We start from the raw sequence: 9,012 nt of genomic DNA, 5'->3' as shown, positions 1-9,012 counted from the left end.
CGAAATTTTTCTTTTTTAACTTTTTTATTTTTTTACTTTTTTGTGCCCATTTTTTACGAGCTCATGGGCTCAGCCAACCGAGCCTTACTAGGCCCATCGAACGAGTCCCTCATTCAGCTCTAGCTCGACGCGTCTCATGAGCCGAACTTCGACGAGTCTACGAGCTATTCGACCATTTTGTCACCCCTACCTGTTTGTGGCCTTTAATTTACTTTATCTTTCATACTCATTTTCAACCAAATATTTACACGTAAACCCATAATTTTTCCTACATTTTAATCACACATTTTCCAAAAAAATACTTTTTAAAATATATATATATTTCAAATTAAAGAGACCAAACGGGGGTTAAATAAGTCAAATTCAAATATTACACAATTTGTGAGTCATACTTACAATCCCAGAATCTACGGTATCACATATTATGTCACAGAACGCAATTAATAGATCACTGATTACTTACCACTCACAGACACAAAATTAACATCATTAGTTTTTTTAACCTAACTTCACCCCATGGTACCCTACCCCACCTCTTCTCTCGGACTCTCTCGTTCTTCACCCGACTTCTACGTCGTTTCTCCATCAGGATTTGATCCGATGGTGAGATTCAAGGGTGTAAGATTGAAAATTCCACTCGTCCAATGACTAAGGACCATCACAAACCACAAACCACATAAACAAACATGCCTCTCCAAACGACAACAGCCAAACGTAAATGCAAAAACAAAAAAGTCAGCCCCCGGGGCATAAAACAGTGGTGTAAAAGACAGGAGTGAGGTAATCTCACGCCTTGTTGGCAGCCGCAGTGTGGGGGTTCGATTCTTGAAACATGGAATTGGACTCCTTGTAGGCACAGTGTACAAGCAGCTCTTGTTCTCTGGCCTGTTGGGACACATCCCGCAATTTACTTTCCTCACAAAACTCTAGGGACGGACGGTGGGAGCCCACAAGGTTGGAGTTCAACCTTTTTTAAAACAAAAAAGTCAACACTGAGGTCCTTGGATGACGACCGCCAAACAAACTGCATAAGCAAATGCACATCTTTCCCACTCTTCTCTATCGCTCCCTCCATCAGCACTCCTCCATTTCTTCATCATGATATCAATGGAGAATGGATGACGCCACCTCATAGCGGCCAGATGTATAATCACTGTCGGACTATAAGATCTACAAGTGTCAAATTTAAAGTCGTTGAACCATTCCAACTGCAGTGCCACCGCCATGAGTCCAATGAAGAAATCATTACCAACTTTAAATATCTAGAATTTGTTAGAATTAAGCATGTAGAATATTCTAGAGACTCATTACTTGTTGGAAATAAAGACCACCACCATTCATGAAAAATCTAGAGAATAAAATTGTGAAGCCAATGGAAGAATTCTCCAAAAAAAAAAATTGTAGGCAGTAAACTCCATCCCCATATTTTGAATATATACATGTGTTGGCTGAATGTACGTGTGTGCATGTGGAGAGAAAGTTAGGAATGACAGGAAGAGAGTGGTGAGCATAGAGGGAGACAGTAAAGTGAGAAATGGAGTGAGAGAGAGTAATTGAGATATAGTGGGTCTAGTTGTTTTGGTGAGTGCTACCATACAATTGTATAAAATAATTGTGAGAGGTTACCTAATAGTGTCTAAGTGTCATTTGTATAAATATTCCTCTCAATAAAATAATATTTATAGGATTTAAATTCATCAACTTGGTATTAGAGCGAGGAAGTTTGGGAAGGATTTTTGAGGTTCTTGAATTCATGCACAAAATGAGTTTGTGAAGCTTTCATAAAACTTGTTTGATTATGAGGAGGTAAATCAAATCATGATGGACGACCCATAAGTGGTAAGTAAACAAGCTCAATAATCATAATTATACCACATGTTAAACTTGCATGGAGTCATATCTTCAAGGGCAAGACCTGTGGGAAGTAGTTGGTGGAAGTGATGTAATGCCGTTAGAGAAGTCCGGCGCTCTGAAAAAGTGGAGAATAAAAAAGGGTAAGACTTTGTTTGTTATAAGGACAACAATCGAAGAAGAATTGGTGTAGCATGTAAGAGACAAGATCACACCAAAAGAAGAGTGGAATACTTTGGCCCCATTATTCTCGAAGAAAAATGATTTGAGGTTGTAGCTTCTGGAGAACAAGCTTCTCTCGATCATTCAAGGGGAATTAATGGTAAGTCAATACTTTAATAAACTTAAATCCCTTTGTCGGGAAATTTCAGAGTTAGATGCTTCAAGTAAAATTTCGGAGTCTCGAATGAGAAGAATAATTATACATGGATTAAGACCCGAATTTAAAAGTTTCATTGTTGCAATACTGTAAGTGTTATTCCCTAGATCCAATCGATTTAGGTTGTAAACGCTTTTAATATGTTTAATGCATTTAATTTAGGCGAGATCTATTATTTATTTAAATTAATTTCGTGATAAATAATATTAAATAATAGAATCCGAAGATCCAAGTTTAAGTGATTTGTTAATCACAAGGAGTTGTGATTGTGAGATACAAATTACATATAATTGGATTTTGAATAAACCGTGGTCATAAGTAATAACGAGATACGGATATCGTTAATACAGTTAGACCATCACGTGGGGCATTCCTTACTTGTGAAGTAAGTAGCTGATCTCACGAGTTAAAGTGTGGTGACACTTAAATGAACATATGAATGTTTTGTTATAGAACAAAATATTGGAGACCCGCTAAGAGATTCCACATGGATAACTATCTGAGTGTCAGTGGTTAATCTCTAACGTTCGGTAATGAAATTGGTCCTACAACTTGAGGTCATCATAGTACCTTATATGAGGACAGTCATATTTTGACGGTGTTGGATGTTACTTTACCAAGGGCCGCTAATACGACATAGTTCGGGTATGTCAAGAACCATATGAAGGTTGTGAATGATCAATAGAGGATTCGTCACTCTTATATAGTAAGAGATTGTGATCTGCATTTCGTTCAATTAAGTCAATAACGAAATCCTTGGCCAAGGTGTACATATAAGTCGAAAAGGAGTTTTCGACTCATATTGACTTAATAGAAGAATGAAAGATATGATCGATAATCAAGATTGACACACTTCCATATCTCATAATTGATCGGATCATATTGACGAAGGGATTATAATTTCATGGTAAACGAAAAGTTTTGATTTTGTCATACCACGTGACATTTCCCGTCACATGTGTTGCCCTGATACATTGCTAGATGTCAATCTGGGACAACGAGTGTGAATCTATGATAAATTAAAAGAGTGTTTAATTTATCAGTTTTGATTAGATCAAAATAATATTTCACGTCGTTAGGCATCGTGGTCGGGAACCTAATGGGTTGCACACAAAACAGAATTGATAGATTGCAAATTCTCAATTGATTAATTTAACAATCGTTGGATAAATTAATGAATTGAATTTGTTATTTTTATTCCCTAATTAATTAATTGGATTGATTAATTCACAGACCGGGTTTAATTAAATGGATTAATTAAACAATGGACCGGACCAGACCGAACCCGTTTGGGTTTATATAAATACATGACTAGGGTTTGAGGTTCATAAGGTTTTCATTATTCTTGTTGGCACAAGAGGAAAAACCCTAACAGTTGCAGTCTATTCTCCGTGTGGATTTCATTGGAGGCTGGACAATTAGACAGCTGTGGGAGGCAGATTCAAGCTGCTGGAAAGGAATAACGCGAAAGAGTTTGCAAATTAAAGAAAATGTATATTTCTTATCACAGTTTTTATCTAAATACAAAGCTGAATCCTGAATGAGAATTGAAATTTGTTAAATTTCGCCGTGCATGTTTAAGTAAATTTCCAACAGTGGTATCAGAGCCAACTTTGTATTTGTTAGGAACTGTTTTACGTGTTGATTTAAGTTAAATATTGGTTTAATCATGTTCATCCCTAAATCTAGCAAATATAGTTTTAATTTTTTTAGAATCCGTTCTTAAAAAAAAAAATTTGGGTCGAGGCGAGCGGAGAACCGTCGGCGCGCCGCGCTGGTGGCGGCGTTCCAACTGCGCGGTGGTGCCACTGCAACAGCGGCACCGCTGCGAGGGTGCAACAGCAGGCAGCGCCTCGCACTGCAACCCGCGCAGCTAGTTGTTTCCAGCGCCGCCACTGGAGGAAAAAGAGACACAAAAAAAATAAAAAAAAAATTAAGGTTTGGTGGTGGAGACGGGGGCCTCTGTTTCAAATAATGTAATTAGGGGCCCCTGGTTGCAATTACGAAAATGGGGTCAATTTGCAATTTTAAAATGAGGGACCTGTTCTGCAAATTTTTAGTTTGGAAGGGCCTGCTGTTAATTTTCAATTTGGGTCAAATTTATAAATTGTCAAAAGGTTTTGATTTTGAATTTTGAATTGTTTTAAAATGAGTTTTTAATTGGGTTTGACCCATACCCTAATTTTGAACCAGAATTAAAATTTATTTAAAATTTGACGACTTTTATATTTTTGTTAAAATTAGATTTTAACTTAAATATTTAGTTTTGACCCTTAATTGAATTTTATTTTGTTTGGGAATTTTGTCCTAAACTAAAATATTAATTCAATTTCATTAGAGTTGGACTCTAATATTATATTAATTAAAATTTGTTTTCAATTAGTACCACTTCTCAATGCAAATTAAAACTTAGAGTATGACTCTAATTTAATAATTAATTAAAATTTGATTTTGATTAAATTACTTCGCCAAATAGTTATGGAATTAGAGTTTGACTCCAATTCGGGATTTAGTTAAAATTTGATTTTAATTAAATAGGCTCGTCAATTAAATTAATTAATTAATTGTTTAATTATCTCGATCCCAAAATTTTGAATTAGTTTTGACGACTATAATTGCTAGATTTATCAGACATTGCATATAATATTAGATATTATACATAGGAAACATTTATATGATGAATGTTTATGGATGATTATGGACTCGACCATATGAATGTGTTGAATGGTTGATTTACTTCATATTGTTTTGGACCTGCGAGTCCGTTGTTATTATTGTTGTTATGGGCTTGCGAGTTCTTTATTATATTAGACCTACGAGTCCATTATTATTGTTATTATTATGGGTCTGCGAGTCCGATTTCTTTTAGGCCTGCGTGCCAACTAGTATAGGATACATGTTGCAAGTTCGGCTAATTGGAGGCGTAAGAAGAGGTGGACACCATGGAGATGGTGTATTGGTATTGATCCAATGCTGTACCCCTTAGGAATTGACCAACTAGTTTTCCCTTTGGCTCAGGAAAACTAGACAGAACGAGTCCATAACCATCCATACTATTACTTATATATATATTTATTCGCATAGTAGATGTATGTTTAAATATATGTAATATAATTACTTGATGAAACTATTGCACGTTAAATCCCTCGTTAAAAATATTAAGTTAGTATTATTTGCTTTCCATCATTATAGTGAAAAACGAGAATCCTAAATCGACCTTAGCTTGTTGAGTACACTCAAGGCTGGTCTATTAGGAATATGTTTGACACTATGAAATATTTGATATTTTTGAATGATGGGTTTGACTTAACTAAAATTTATCTTTTGTTGAGTACACTCAAGGAGATAAGTTTTAGAAGCATGTTAAGCTAACACATAAAATGTGTGAAGACAAAAGAGTTGTCAGCTTAATGATCTGTGAGTTGTATGGAAGTACAATTGATAATAATATCTACCAAAATGTTTTATTAGGATTTGTTGAGTACACTCAAGATCTCGATAAAACGAATGGGATCCCAGCCCACTGGGAATCAAATGTAGATTCAAATAATTTATGTATAAGGGTCATGAATTTATTTTAAACAGTGGGACCACGTTTAATTAAAGTCCATATTGAATTTATGCATATGCATCATAATACATATTAATTCTATGTTTTTCGTCATTTACAGTTTTTTAATCATGAGTAATCATATGAATTTGAGAGGCATACTGGATGCCAACAAACTGACCGGATCAAATTTTCTCGATTGGCGCTGCAATTTGAGAATCGTTCTCAAGTATGAGAAAATTGGATATGTCCTTGAGCAGTCCTTTCCAGTGGTGCCTACTGAAAATTTCACTCACGAAGAAGTGGCTGCTTACAAACAAACACAGTGATGACGATAACATTGCAACATGTGTGATGCTTGCAGCTATGTCACCTGAGTTGCAAAAGCAACATGAGGGTATGGATGCTTACACTATGATTTTTCATCTCAAGGAGTTGTATGATGAACAATCTCGTGTGGAGAGGTATGAGACCTCTAAGCAATTATACCGGTGCAAAATGGCAGAGGGATCATCAGTTAGTGCTCATGTGATGAAGATGATTGGTTTCATTGAAAAACTGAGTTCACTGGGTTTTATCATGGATCATGAATTGAGTATTGACTTGGTTCTGCAATCTCTGTCAGATAGTTATTCACAGTTTATTATGCACTTTAATATGAATAAGATCGAATGCACACTCCCTGAGTTGCTTAATATGCTTAAAACTGTGGAGCCCAATGTCAAGGCTAGCATTGGGCATGTCTTAGCTATTCGTTCCTCCAAGGGGAGGAAAATCAAAGAAAGTTTTAAGAAAACATCCAAAAAGGCTAAGGGCAATAACAAAGCAGTCAAAGCAGGCAAGGACAATACCAAATCTGATGACCCATGCTATCACTGTGGAGTGAAAGGTCATTAGAAGAGGAACTGCAAGGCTTACCTCGCAAGTTTGAGGGGAAAGAAGTCTTCTGAAGCTTCCACTTTAGGTATTTTTGTTATCGAGGTTAATATGTCTACTTCATTAGCTTTTTGGTATTAGATACCGTATGTGGATCTCATATTTGTATAAATATGCAGACACTAAAGAGAAGTAGACCACTACGGAAAAGAGAAGTTAACCTGCGCGTGGGAAATGGAGCAAGAGTTGCTGCACTAGCTGTTGGGATATACTTATTACCACTGCCTTCAGGCTTAGTATTAGATTTAGAAAATTGCTGTTTTGTTCCCGCCATTACTAAAAATATTATTTCTATTTCGTGTTTGGACATGAATGGTTTTTCAATTAATTTTAAGAATAATCATTGTTCGTTTTATAAAGATGAGATCTTTTATGGTTGTGGTGTGTTGCAAAATGGAATTTTTATTCTTGATACTGAGTCGTCTATTATGAATATAGAAAAATAAAAGGCATAAAAGTGATCATTTAAATAATACATACTTCTGGCGTTGCAGATTGGGTCGTATTAACGACAAACGCATTTCCAAGTTACATAAAGATGGATACTTGGGGTCAACTGATTTTGAATCATTTGACAAATGCGAGTCATGCCTGTTAGGCAAAATGACCAAGTTCCATTTTACTAGAAAAGGAGAAAGAACCATAGAACTGCTAGGACTAATACATACTGATGTATGTGGACCCATGTCAATAACTGGCAGAGGTGGTTTCTCTTACTTCATCACATTCACTTATGATCATTCTAGATATGGTTATGTGTATCTGATGAAATTCAAGCATGAAGCACTTGAAAAGTTCAAGAAATTCAAACTCGAAGTAGATAAACAAACTGGTAAAAATATACTCACGCTGAGATCAGATCGAGGTGGAGAATATTTAAAGGGAGAATTTTTAGATTATCTTAAAGAGAATGGGATTCTCTCGCAGTGGACTCCGCCATATACACCGCAACATAATGGTGTATCTGAACGGAGGAATCGCACTTTGTTAGACATGGTGCGATCTATGATGAGTCATGCAAAGATCCCAAAATCATTTTGGGGTCATGCACTAATTGCTGCGTGCTACACACTTAATCGTGTCCCATCTAAATCAGTCGACAAAACTTCATTCGAGCTATGGAGAGGAAAAATACCAAACTTATCTCATATGAAAGTTTGGGGCTGTAACGCTTATGTAAAGCGAAATGAATCAGATAAGCTTGAGGCTAAATCTGACAAATGTGTATTTGTGGGATATCCAAGAGAGACAATTGGATATCAATTTTATAATCCCGTTGAGAAGAATGTGTTCATCTCAAGGCATGCCATATTCCTAGAGAAAGAGTTTATTTTAGGAGAGGGTAGTGGGAGCAAACTAGAACTTGAAAAAGTTCAAGAATCTACAGATACTGTTGACCAATTAGATGAACCTGAGTCTGATCCTACACCTGTTGATGGACAGACTCTTGATCAGGATGTAGAGAACCTTGAGGACACTCCAGCTCAGCGTAAATCAAGTAGGATCATTCGACCTCCCAGAAGGTACGAATTCACGATTACTAATCAAATATTAGTAGTTGAGGATGATGAACCTACAAATTATGCAAAAGCAAAGTCAAGTGTTGACTCGAAGAGATGACAAGATGCCATGGAATCCGAAATGAACTCAATGTATGAGAACAAGGTTTGGACCTTGGTGGGATAAAACTAATAGGTTGTAAATGGGTTTACAAGATAAAGGTCGATGTGGATGGAAACGTCCATACATACAAAGCAAGGCTAGTAGCGAAGGGTTACACACAAAGATAATGTGTTGACTTTGATGAAATATTTTCGCCTGTAGCCATGCTAAAGTCCATTCGGATTTTGCTTGCAATAGCTGCATACCATGATTATGAGATATGGCAAATGGATGTCAAGACTGCTTTCCTTAATGGAAACTTACAAGAGGAGGTGTACATGACACAACCTGAAGGTTTTGAATCCAAAGGAGCCAACAAAGTATGTAAGCTGAATCGATCCATTTATGGATTAAAGCAAACCTCTAGGAGCTGGAATCTTCGTTTTGATGAAACAATCAAAATGTTTGATTTTATCAAAAATGAAGATGAACTGTGTGTTTATAAGAAGACAAGTAGGAGCGCGATTGTATTCCTGATATTATATGTCGATGACATATTATTAATGGGAAACGACATCCCAATGCTTCAATTGGTAAAATTATGGTTGTCAAAAAATTTCTCCATGAAAGATACGGGAGAAGCAGCGTATATCTTAAGAATCAAGATTTATAGAGATAGATCTAAAAGATTACT

The sequence above is a fragment of the Olea europaea genome, chromosome 14 (genome assembly GCF_002742605.1).
Source record: "Olea europaea var. sylvestris chromosome 14, O_europaea_v1, whole genome shotgun sequence".
NCBI classification, from domain to species: Eukaryota; Viridiplantae; Streptophyta; class Magnoliopsida; order Lamiales; family Oleaceae; genus Olea; species Olea europaea.
The sequence above is the reverse complement of the archived record's forward strand: the minus strand, read 5'-3'. Positions refer to the sequence as shown.